At 45.6% G+C, this 12,100-nt stretch overlaps 1 long non-coding RNA gene across 1 annotated transcript; it reads right to left on the bottom strand.

The window, feature by feature from the left end:
* Positions 1-5,897: 5,897 nt before the first annotated feature.
* LOC121823474 (uncharacterized) lies at positions 5,898-11,880 on the bottom strand. The gene is made up of 3 exons (XR_006064967.2): positions 11,747-11,880; positions 10,785-10,898; positions 5,898-7,858 (listed from the first exon to the last, which is right to left on the bottom strand). It is a non-coding gene; the product is annotated as an uncharacterized LOC121823474 (long non-coding RNA).
* Between the last annotated feature and the right edge of the window lie 220 nt (positions 11,881-12,100).

The raw sequence follows: 12,100 nt of genomic DNA, 5'->3' as shown, positions 1-12,100 counted from the left end.
CTCAAACTCTTGGTGAATGCTAGACGATACAGGAGGTTCATAAGGAAACTGGTCAGCTCTCCTGACCCACAACCCAATTATGAGTCCAGAAGAAAAAAAAAAAGATGAGCAGCCATTGAGTGGGTTTTCCGTTGTCAAAGCATCTTATTTCAAAATCCTGGTCCATGCATTTATTAATTTGCGCCTAGCAGCATGGTACACTGTTCCTATGGGGTTTCAGTGGGGCTTTTGCTTTTGATCATTGGGGTGGGGAGTTCTTTTTTTTTTTTTTTTTTTTTTTTCGAGACAGGGTTTCTCTGTGTAGTTTTGCGCCTTTCCTGGGACTCACTTGGTAGCCCAGGCTGGCCTCGAACTCACAGAGATCCGCCTGCCTCTGCCTCCCGAGTGCTGGGATTAAATAGAGTCTCACAATATGGCTCAGGCTGGCCTCCAATTTATGATCCTCCTGTCTCAACCTCCCAAGTACTAGAATCACTAGCACATGCCGCCATGCCTGACCAGACAACTGTGATTAAATACATTTTGTGGATAGAGCCTGGAACTCCAGGAAAAACCTAGAAAATGGAGCTTCCAATGGCCACTTAGGGGAAGTCCTCTACTCCCAGAGCTGCTGGCCAAAGATCTCAAGGGACAATGTGTCTCTCAGCCCTGAAGGACAGGAATCACATTGGTAAGTGGTTAAACCAAGACAAGGTTGAGCACATCAAGAGAACTGGAATACATTGTAGATTGAAAACCCTCTGTGTGAAAGAAAGGGACATAGGGATGGAACACACGGAGAAGAGGCTTAACTCCTTGTCTTGGGCAGAGTTCTACTATTGTGAAAAGACACCATGGCCACGGCAACTTTTATGCAGGAAAGCATTTCATTGGGGGCTGGCTTTACAGTTCAGGGGCTTAATCCATTTTTGTCATCATGGCAGGAAGTATGGTGGCAGGCAGGCATGGTGCCGAAAAAGAGCTGAGAGCTCTACATCCAGATTCAAAAGCAGCAGGAAGAGCGAGCAACACTGGGCTTGGCTGGAGCTTATGATACATCTCTTCCAACAAGGCCACACCTCCTAATCCCTGTCAAGTAGGACCACTCCCCGATGACCAAGCATTGCAATCTATGAGCCTATGGAAACCATTCTTGTTCCAACCACCACATTCCTAGACATGCACAAATTTCAGAAGAAAATATGAAGTTTGGAAATGTCTTCAGAGGTTTTTCACACATCCAGCCCAGCCATCTCATGATGCACCTGAATGGGGGGGTGGGTGTCAGTAGGGCATGGCAGAGGGAATTGTCACCCACATAACCAGGCTAAGCAATGGGGGCGGGGGTGATACTTTTCCATTTCCATGAGCACAATACCCCAAGAAAAGCTCTGGAGAGTCTGCACCATGTGCCTGATGATGAAAAGGCAGTGGGTGTCCTCTGATCCCGCTTTTGAGAAAGGTCACCAGGTATCTCTCTCCCCTGTACAGACAGACTGCCCAGTCTGCCAGGACTCAAGGAAAAGAGGGCTACCCCCTTCCCTCTTCATCGAGAACAAACTGCCCTCTGGAGTGTGCTGCATGGAAGCCCAACTCAAAAGGCACACTGTGGGTGGGTGGGTGAGTGGCAGTATCCAGAAGCTTCCTCCAGGGGCTGTACAGAGGACACCTGCACAGGACAATGTGACCCTGATGACAAACACTGTTGTTTAACCACAGAAGGGAAGGGACAGTGAATGCACCTTTCCTCCTATGTGTGAGCAAATGGGATTTGTCATTGATCACAGAGCACTCAGGTGGTGGCTGGAGCAAGAGAGGCCTCCGAGTACATTTATAAACAAGCTGAGAAAGCTGTGTTGCAACTGGGTATTTGATTTTGCTATGGAATTGTTACCCCTTTTTAAAAACCTGATAGTGCTCTTTTAATTACTTTTTAATTCTTCAAGTCTCTATTAAAACAGATGGAAATATATGGAACCCATGGTTTACTCCCAAACAACACAAGGTAGGAACAGAGTGAAGGATATTAGATAAAACAACCTGGGAGGTGATATTTCTAAAACTAGTAATGGGTATATGAGGAGATGGGCCAATATACTCTTCTTCTGTAGATGCTTCAGATTTCCCTTAAAAACTAAATCATCCTGGTCCCCAAGGTCTGTTTTCCAATACATCCCATGCAATGTCCAGCTGTAATAAAAAGAGCTGCCCTCTATGACCTGGAACATACTTCTAGTGATGGGGGAGGAGGAATGGAGTTTTCCCCACTCCGTGGTGTAGGAGAAAGAAATGGCATGGCCTCAGGATGCAGCCAACTCCTCATGGAACTGGAGATAACAGCTCCTGGGCCTAGGAAACTGGTCAGCTTTGGACTCACTAGCACAGACCCCTAGCATATGCAGAAGCAAAAGGAGACAACCAGCAGGATTCAGCCATATTGCATCTGCTTGAGTAGGTCCCCACATTTATTAGAGCTCTGCCTTCCTCGTTTGGAGACCCAAGAAGATAGCCTCAACCTGCCTACCTGTAAGGATGTACCTGTCAAGTGAAGAGGGCCTTGTAGGGAAAGTGGAAAGGGGGTGTAAGAGCACAGATGTTGAGCTCCACAGAAGACAGCATCTTGAAATATTAATAAGAAATTCCCAAAATAATTCTTATATTTTAAACTGTGCATCACTCTGAGTCACATGGTGAACACTCACGCTATTCAGTGCCATCCAGCTTGAGGCATGAAAGGTCACTATGTACAGTGTATCCACATTATATAAGCTACCCACCATATGGCAGTGAGAGAGAAAAAACATATCCTTATCACTTTTATGACAGCACTGTTATAACCATTCTATCTTATTATTAGTTATTATTCTTAAGTTTCTTCTCACCTGATTTATATCATAGGCACACCTGTCCAAGAGAAAGCACATTAAATATGTAGGGTTGGGAATTATCTGCAGGTTCAGGCATCTGCTGGAGAGGGGGTGGTCTTAGATCCAACCCCTCCCCAATAATGAAGGATGACCCTGTTCAAATCTCAGCCCTGCTTCATATCAGCTTTGTGGTTCAGGCAAGCTTTTCCATTTCTTCTGCCTCAGGGTCCTCTTCCACAGTAGACTGTTTCAAAGATTCATTGAGTTAATAGATGTAGGCAACTAAAAACAATACCAAGCTTTGTTTAAGTTATTCGTGTTACTGCTCTATAACAGTGTGCTGACAAAAGATGCCAACATTGTTAGAAAAGCCTTAGTATGTCATACTAGAAGGAACTTGAGAAGTGACTTATTCCCAGACCCACCTTTCAGAAGCACAAAAAGGTAACACAGCACCTGAAACCACGTGACAATTTAGTGACAGATCTGAGAATACATGTCCACTATCTATCCCGCCACATCCATCTACTAAACAGGTGTTTCTACATAAAGATGACCAGTCTATGTTGCATGCCTAATTCAGAGTCTCATGCTAGATCCGGAGTCTGAAATCTTACTGGGTTTGCAGGGAAGGAGGTCCAAGTGAGCTGAGGAGAATTGCCTGTTCTGTGATCATCCCTGGTCCCTTGACAATGGAGGACAGACAGCTGAGGTTGCCCCATGTGACCTTTTCCTTCCTTGGTTTGTTCCCAGAATGGGCAGTCCTTCCAATACTGCCCCTCAGAATTATCAGCCACCACAAAAACATTTCCAAGGCAATGGTGCAAGCTGCCCTACTTACCATTAAGAGAAAGGACCACATTATTGCTGTTATAAACCATTGATTAAGGTTTATAATAGCAATAATCCCCTCGAAATTCATTGTTACTGCAGTTAATGACCAGTTTATTAGAGCGTTAACCATCCTTGGCAATGGGCTGAGTCGTTTAATGTGGGTAACGACCAATTTCTCAAGGATTATTGCTTAAATAACAATTCTTTGTGAGATGTGTGAGCCACCACAAGGTGCGGCTCCGGCTGGAAGCTTCTCCTCTGAAATAATTGTTAATTATTTCCTCAGAACGGCACCACACAGCATCATATCTCACGAGTCCAAAGAATGAATTTCTTGTGGTGTGTAGCAGTGAGTCAAAAAGTTGGACCCAACCTGAGTCATAGGTGGGAACTATGCCCTTCCAAGAGAGAGTCAAAAATGGAGATACCACCCAGATATCCTTAGGCCTCCCAAAGAAAAGCAATGTTGGGACGCTGTATCCAGTTTAGACTGCTCCTTTCTTTCCCCAGGGCATCATTGCGAGGATCTTCTGCCTACTCATGTCCCCAACTCACCCTCTTGTCATGTGGGAGAAAACAGAGACAATCGGGAGACCTGGGAAAAGGCTGAAGAACAGGAAGCATGACAAAGCCAACATCTTGCAAGTTTGGAACTCTGAAGCAAGTGTTCCCCTGCTCTACCTGGCCACCTAGGCCCCGGGAGACTGGGAATGATGAGGTTGTGAGCCCGGGATGGTATCCGCCAGCTCCCATGATGCTAACGGATGTCCTTGGTAGCCACCAGGCTTCGGAGTTTCCATTTGTCCTTGTTCCGGGCAGACCAACCTAACTGGGGACCGCTTTACTTGTGTGATTGCTTGGCTTGGGCTCTGAGAAGTCACAGTACTATTAAATGTAATGGCAGAGCTGAGGACCTTCCAGTCACTACGTACCCTCCTTGCTCTCCGGGCAAAAGCTAAAGACCATCATGCAGCCATTTAAAGAGGAGTTAGAATTAGATCTTTGCCTTTGTTTTCTCTTATCAGCCTCCAGACCTCCTTTTAAAACAGATCCAAGTGGGGAAGCTTCCCAATAAAGAGTAAACCCATCACAGTCTCATCAGGAAGTGAAAGCCGACACAAGGCACCCCTTTCCAAGCATTTAAAGACTCCCCCAAAGAAGCCAGGCACCCTCTTCTGCGCCCCAGTTTCCTGTCTAACTCAATACAAGCATTTCACCACATTAAGCACTTTCTATCACTTTCCATTAGCATTAGTGTTTCAATAACTTTTATTTTTCTTACATGATCTGAAAGCTGCTGATATGATTATCCCCTAATTGTATTATATTAACCAAAATAAATACTAATAGGGTGTGAACCTAACATAATGAGATAGGAAATTGTTATCTCAGACTCAGTGGAGGCCGGAGAGAAATCTGGTGGTTCGCTCAACAAGCACGTCCTAATGCCCTGGTGCCCTTAGCACTGAGACAACAAATGTCCTGTAATTTTCTTGTAATTTCCGAAGATTAATTTGGCCCTCAAATAGGAAGTAAACATTTTAGAGTCTGTGAATTCTTCCATCTCTCTAGTTCAACTTCATAGAAAGAATCCCTATCTCGAGATAACAGCAAGGGGAAAGATTCTTCCCCATGGCTCAGTGAACTAAAGTCCCAGGAATCCACCCAACCATATTGTTATGGTTTTGATACACGGACCCGCGTTCACCTTTGGGGCCTGGGCTCTCTTACACATCTGATGAATCAGATGCCTAGAATCCATTTGATAGGGAGGCTGGGCTCCTTTTCCCAAGGTCCCTGTGACTCTCCTGCTTAGGCGCCAAGCCAAAAATGTCAACATTTCTTTAAGTCATCAAACAAAATCCACGAAGGTGTGAATTAGACACTCTCATTAGGTCACAATAGCTCTGCACCTGACATGCATAGTCCCAATTGCTGGGCCACCTATAGGGTTATAGGATATTATGAAATTTCCATTTGTGATCATGCAGGATGCTATCAGTTCTGACTCACATTTGACTTCCTGTAGGTTCGCCCTGTCAAGTAAATAAGTTAATGTGTTTTAGAGAGTGCCTGACACATAGGAAGAGCTCCACAAGTGTTAGCAGTTATCACTGTTGATGATTAAGCAATGTGAATGCTAAACGTGATAAAAAAAAAAAACCTATCATGTTCTGAATTTATCATAAAGGAAATAAACAAGTCTAGCAAAAGAAGTGAAAGCAATATAATTTAATACATGCCGTAACTTTTTAAATTGTAAATATTTTTCTACATGTGATATGTCTATATGGATATATAAGTGATGTGTGTGTGTGTGTGTGTGTGTGTGTGTGTGTGTGTGTGTGTTTTACACAAGAGGTCTAATATAGTTGGTAAGTTACAACTGTCCTTGACTTTAACCATGACCAAGAATTGGTCTCCATTCCATGAAAATCATTTCTCCACCAAGCCTTCCAAAATCTACCACCATTTTCCTGATCCTCTTCATTCTTCTATTCTGAACTCAGTTCCTTCTAACAACAATCATAGGGCATTTTCAATAGGCCAGAAATCGCGCTAAGTGCTAGAGATGCAAAGAAGACCACAGACTTTCTGCTTGAGGTGGCTGACAGTCCAAGGCAGGCAGGCAGGCACGTTGACCCTCGGTTGTGAATTAAGGATGTAACAGCAAGGGACCAGCCGTGGACACAAGAACAGTTGTTTCTGCCTAGTGAGGGGGGATACTTCAGCACAGAGGAGACATTTGAACTGGATGTAGAGCACATTTTACCAACGTGTAGATTAAACACTAGTTTAAGGCTAGGAGGGAAGAGAAAGAGAGAAGAGAAAGAATGGTTCACCTTTGGTAGACTAACTAAAGAATTTGCTTTAAAAAAAATCACAAAGGTCATATTAAAATGTTTTCATAGCTGTGAAAGGGTAAAGGTCAATCCTTTGGGCCTGGAAAATGTTACATTGTCATTAGATCTTCAATGGTTGAGATGGGACGCTATAGGCAGAGCAACAGGAAGCAGAACCAGTGAGGAAGACGTGTAACAATGCAGGGGTGCTGGGACCTAGAAAAGCACGGAGCTGCCATGAGGCCACCCTCCTCTTTGAAGATCCAAAAGGAGTAGTTCCAGTCCACTTCCTGGAGAGCAAGCAGTCCTGCTTCCTGTGGCCGCCGCACCTTAGGCCTGGAGGCACTTGTGAAAATAAGGGAAACCAGAAACGGAGCTCGGACAACCACATAGCTGACCACCAGGAGACAACAGGGCCTTATTGCTGCAGTTCCTTCTCCTTCCTGCAAAATCCCAGGAAGCCCCTTCTTAGGGGCATCTCGGGCTCAGCTGTCATCGCATGAACAGGACTCAAAGGATGGGGGATGAGGATTCCTTAGCAGGAATCTCTAGCACTTTGCATCTCTAGCACTTAGCATTTCTGGTAATGTTTCACTTCATAACTTTTTTGTAAAAAAAATTATTTCTGGGTTTTTATCGTCACTATAGCTACGTGGGGCCCCTAAGCCTTCTTGACTTGAAGTGTCAGTTCGTAACCAACGATGACACTGACCACTTTTCTCTTCCACACTCGAGACAATCAGCTGAAGTCAGGTTGCAATGCGCACCCCCCCCCCCCCCCGCCAGGAGGGGCAGAGGTTTTCTGTGCTGGGGTCCATTCTGTTTTGAGTCGGGCACAGAGGCATTCTCGGGTACTCAGAGTTCTTCTGGGTTCTAGCAGTCCTTTGGTTAATGTAGGTTGGAGGGGGTGAGAGGTCACAGCTAAATTCCCATCCAGCAGGTTTGACAGGTACATAGCATGTAGCAAGACTAAAAGCCCCAATTCCACTCCTTAATTAAAAACATTTTTCATTCCAAACCTATAAAAGGCAGATGTGCCGCATTCCCCCGACCACAGATCGCTGCTCTATATTGAGTTCTGCAGCTCCAATTCTTCTTTCCCAGGGCTTGGAAATATAAGGCCATCAAAGCACAGCGTAGCCAGGTTCCCTCCTCCACTTCCTCACCCCCTCCGCTTCCTCTTTTGCTGAGGAACACTCATTTCCATCCTTGCGGGGGTTACATGTGTAAGCCTCTTGTGACACCCCATTGCTGAAATGGAGTGGGACAAGAGCCGTCTTCCCAGGTAGACAGGAGGCAGTCCTGAAAGTTCATTGTTCTCAAATGCCTTTTAACCTGGATTGTAGAAAAATAACACAAAGTACCTTAGGCAGCAGTAGTTCTGATTTAATTGGCTGCTCTGACTGGGGATGACTCAGGTTCTCTCTAGCTCTGGCACCCAGAAGACGCTTCTTGGAAGACTTTACTGGCTTATGGTGAGTTCCTGCCTTCCACGACCCCTGCGCTTATCAAAGGTCTGCCATTATGGCACTCTGTTTGGTTCTATGGTTCAGAAAGTTGCAAATTAAGCCCAAGTGGGTAGCCACATGCCTGTAATCCTAGTATTCTGGAGACTAAGGAAGCAGGATCATGATTTTGGGATTAGCCTGGGTTGTAGAGGGAAACTTCATTTTTGATTTTTTTCCCCTGAAGAGCTGAATACATAACTCATAAATAATAGTATTTGTGGAAAGAAAAGTAAAGTAAATGAAAGGAGAAAAAAGGAAGGAAATAAGAAAGAAGTGGAAGCCGGAGAGAAAGAAGTTGCCAATTAAATTCAGAATTTGCTGTCCATGTTTATCAGTTGTTATACTTGCGGTCTTATGAGTCTCCCACTAACTGCCCATGCATGAAAGGATTGGTTCCCAGCCTGGAGAGCTATTGGAGGGTGTGGAATTCTTAATAGGTGGTCTGGTTAGAGGAAGCGAGATTGTTTGGGGCAATGGCGTCAAGAGGGGTGTGGTACCAGCCCCTTCTTTCTTTCCTTGATGGTTATCGGGGGAACATGAAGCTTTGCCTGTGTGTGCCCCTGCCATGTGTTCCCGCCGTGATGAGCCACACCTCAACAGAACCAAAGCAATAGGACCAGACAATCATGGACTGAAGTCTCTAAAACTGTGAGCCAAAAGCAATGTTTTTCTCATTTGAACATGAGTACCCCAGGTGGCGAACCCAGAAAAAGCAGCTGTCAGACTCGCTGTGGACAAAGAAAGAGAAGATCCTCGTGGTTGCTCAGCCGTCTTCAGAAAGCTACTCAAGCCTCCTTGGCTTTGCGTATTTCAGTGGTACCCTCTCTACTCAAGGACAGGAACACTAAGTCATCCTTCATCTCTGTTGCCAATGGGCACAGCCAATGCCCTCAATTCGATTATATCTTCAAGGTTGTTAGTACATGGGTGTGAGGGTTTCCATGGTGTAGTTTGGGTACTCAGCCTCTTTATAGACCGTCTCTTTCTGGGTTTCAACCAAAGGGTGTTATTAAATGTTTTAAAAGGAAAAAAAAGCCCTGCTTTTGTGAGTAATATCCAATATAATCAATAAACTTGAAAGAAAAGAGAGCCCAAAGCACCCACAAGACACTTTCAAGATTTAATTGTTCCACCGAATTTTAAGCAAGTAGTAGAGAGAAAGTAAATTGCATGAAACCAAATATTTTGCTCCAGGCTTCTAATTCATCTCACTTGCCAGTTCCCAGGGGCTAGTGCCAGCGCAGTAGAGCTGGGGACTTTCCAGTGCAGACAAGGATTGTACTTCATATGCCCTAAAGAGCCTCCCAGTCTCTTTGAAATGGGGATAGTTCATCAAAGTCTTGCTTGTCATGAAATTACTGGGATTCAAGGATGCAGCTGGCTGAGCAGGTTGAAAGACATTTTGCTAAATCAAAAGCACGCTTCCTTGTTAAAATTTAGCAATAAAAAAAACCAGAGGAGGGGTGGTGCTAGAGAGGTGTGAGTAAGGTATTTGCTGTGCAATTGTAAGGACCCAAGTTCGGATCTCCAGCACAGAGGGCAAAGCTTGGCATGGTGGCATGTATCTGTAACCCCCATGTTCAGGGAGTGGAAATTGGTTGACCCCAGGATCTCACTGGCCAGTTAGTTCAGTCAAGTTAGTAAACTGCAGGTAAGTGAGAGACTCTAACCCCCCAAAATAAGGTGGAGAGCAATAGAGGAAGACAGTCAAAGTTAACCTCTGTGCTCCAGATGTGCATGCACACACATACACACACACACACACACACACACACACACACACACACACACACACACACACACGCATGCATGCACTTGTACACACACATGCACACTCACATGCACACACACACAATTTACACCTTACACATACACACAAATTAATTTTTTTTAAAAGAAATCATGGGAATGGTTCCAAGAAATAGGAAGGTTGTGGGAGATGAGAAAGTGGTACCCCAAAAGAAGAGTTGAATCCAGATGTCAGCAGGAACCAAACAGAGGTGGCCGTTGCCCCTGGCCATCACAGTCTAGAAGCCTCAGGATGTTTCTTGGATGCTGAGGGGAGCTGTTAATGAAGCATATCTGCTTCCTCCCAGCTAGGCCGCCCCCCCCCCCCCCCGGGATAAGAGGAGCCCTCAGTTACCTGGGAAAGCCTGCCTGCCCTGAATAAGCCCCAAACACACAGACTGAGCACAGGCCACAATCCCTCCTGCCCCATCACTATGTAGAAGCCTCTGTCTCTCCTGGCCATTGCATGTTGTCTTTGGAAACATATTGTTGCCAGGAAGATTCAGAAAGGAAGAGGAGGTATAGGAGAGGGCAATGGGTGCTGGGTGCCCAAGAAGAGCGGGGAGCTGAGGTCAGTAGATTTGGCACAGCCTCTGAGCCTGAGAAATGTTCCCTTTCAAGCCTCAGGGAAGCAACCTACTCTCTCGAGGTCTCTGCTTCTTTCCCTGCAAACGAAAAAGCAATGGTAGTTCCTGCAACACGGAGTTCCTGTGGTGACTGAGGAAAAGTCATGTGAAAATTACCACTGGGGACACCTGTGGCACTTAGCAGGTGCTCATCAAATTATGTCTATTACTTTCACGACGACAATCGATAATTGTGGCCTAGAAGGCAGTGGCCTATAGAGGGAGCTTTCTGGACAAGGGATGGACGGTCTTGACTGTGTTAAAGGGGAGTACAAGTCTTGATGCCTGCCCGGAAAGGCTTCCAGGATTGGTGCGCATCCCCCCACACACCTCACTTACAGCTCTGTTCAATGGGGCTTTTTTGTGTCCAAACTTGGTCCTAGAGCCTTTCCAGAAGCTCAGTTCAAGAGAAGATTACAGCCGCAGTCCAACTCCCCGGGGATGCCAGATTTTCTATGGAAGAAAAATATTCTATGATATAGAAGAAAAAACCTAAAAACACATCAGAAAATGTTTGCACTAGGTGCCCAGAGAGCTGGCCATAGAAACAAAACTGTGTTTCTGACCAGTCCAACAAATACATTGCAGTTGCGTACAGTTAACATAGACTTCTGAAGTCATGTAGCAAATAGTCTTTAGTCCCAGCCCCAAGGTCCATACTGTAGGCCTTACACTGGCCACATACCCCAAACTGCCTGTGTGGTAATGGCGGGAGCGTGGGATTGGCATGGAATTAGAAGAGGAGATATTTGTGGAGTGTGTGGTAAGTATTCAAGAGGTGGCGCTTTGGGGGTTGCTGTTATTGCCAGAGTTCACCTCCTCTGTGCCCCACAAAGACCCACGTAATGAAGATTGGCCCCAACTCTGTGATCTTTTAGGGGGTGCCGGAACCTTTCAGAGGTGGGGCCTTGTGGAAGGAAGGTCACTGTGGGTGCTCTTTAAAGGGTAATGTGACCCCCAGCCTCTCCTTGACATTTATGTTTGCTTCATGGCTGCCATGAAGTAAACAGCTTCTTCTCCCGCGTGTTCTCACCATAATGTGCTGCCATCCCACTGGCCCAAATGATCAGAATCACAGAACCATGGACCAAAACCACCAGGTCACAATAGAACATTCTTCCAAATAAGCTCATCTCCTCAGGCGTTTTGTCACAGTGTTGAGACTTGGCTAACACTGTTCCTCCTCAACAGCACTGAGGTTGAGCCAGCCCATGTAAATAATCAAACTTCCAACTCTGATAAGAAGCAAAGCATCTAAGGAAGCCAGCCACCAGGCTAGCTCGGGCTTCCTTCTTTCTTACCTTAGAATTTAGCCTGGCCAGTTCGATGCCACAGCAGAAAGTTACACTTCAAAGTAAGGAACACCTCCATGTAGGGGGCTGAGGAAGCCCCAAGTGACCGTCCTGACGACCCCCTGAATGAATGTGTGTTGTTGACATGAGTACCATTGCCTCACACCCATGAAAATGTCTTCCCCTGATTAGGCTCAGAGGGACTGCAAAACCTTCCTGTGGTCTGAGTGCAAATGTTGAGGGTGAGTGCTGAAGATCTTTGTAGGAACTGTCAACCACAGCTTCCTCTTCCAGGATGACTGCACCCCAAGACTACTTCCCTACAGAGACCTCCTGAGACGATAATCTAGACGGGCCTCCTTG

Source organism: Peromyscus maniculatus, chromosome 17, assembly GCF_049852395.1.
Source record: "Peromyscus maniculatus bairdii isolate BWxNUB_F1_BW_parent chromosome 17, HU_Pman_BW_mat_3.1, whole genome shotgun sequence".
Taxonomy (NCBI): domain Eukaryota; kingdom Metazoa; phylum Chordata; class Mammalia; order Rodentia; family Cricetidae; genus Peromyscus; species Peromyscus maniculatus.
This window is presented reverse-complemented; position numbering and strand designations above follow the sequence as displayed.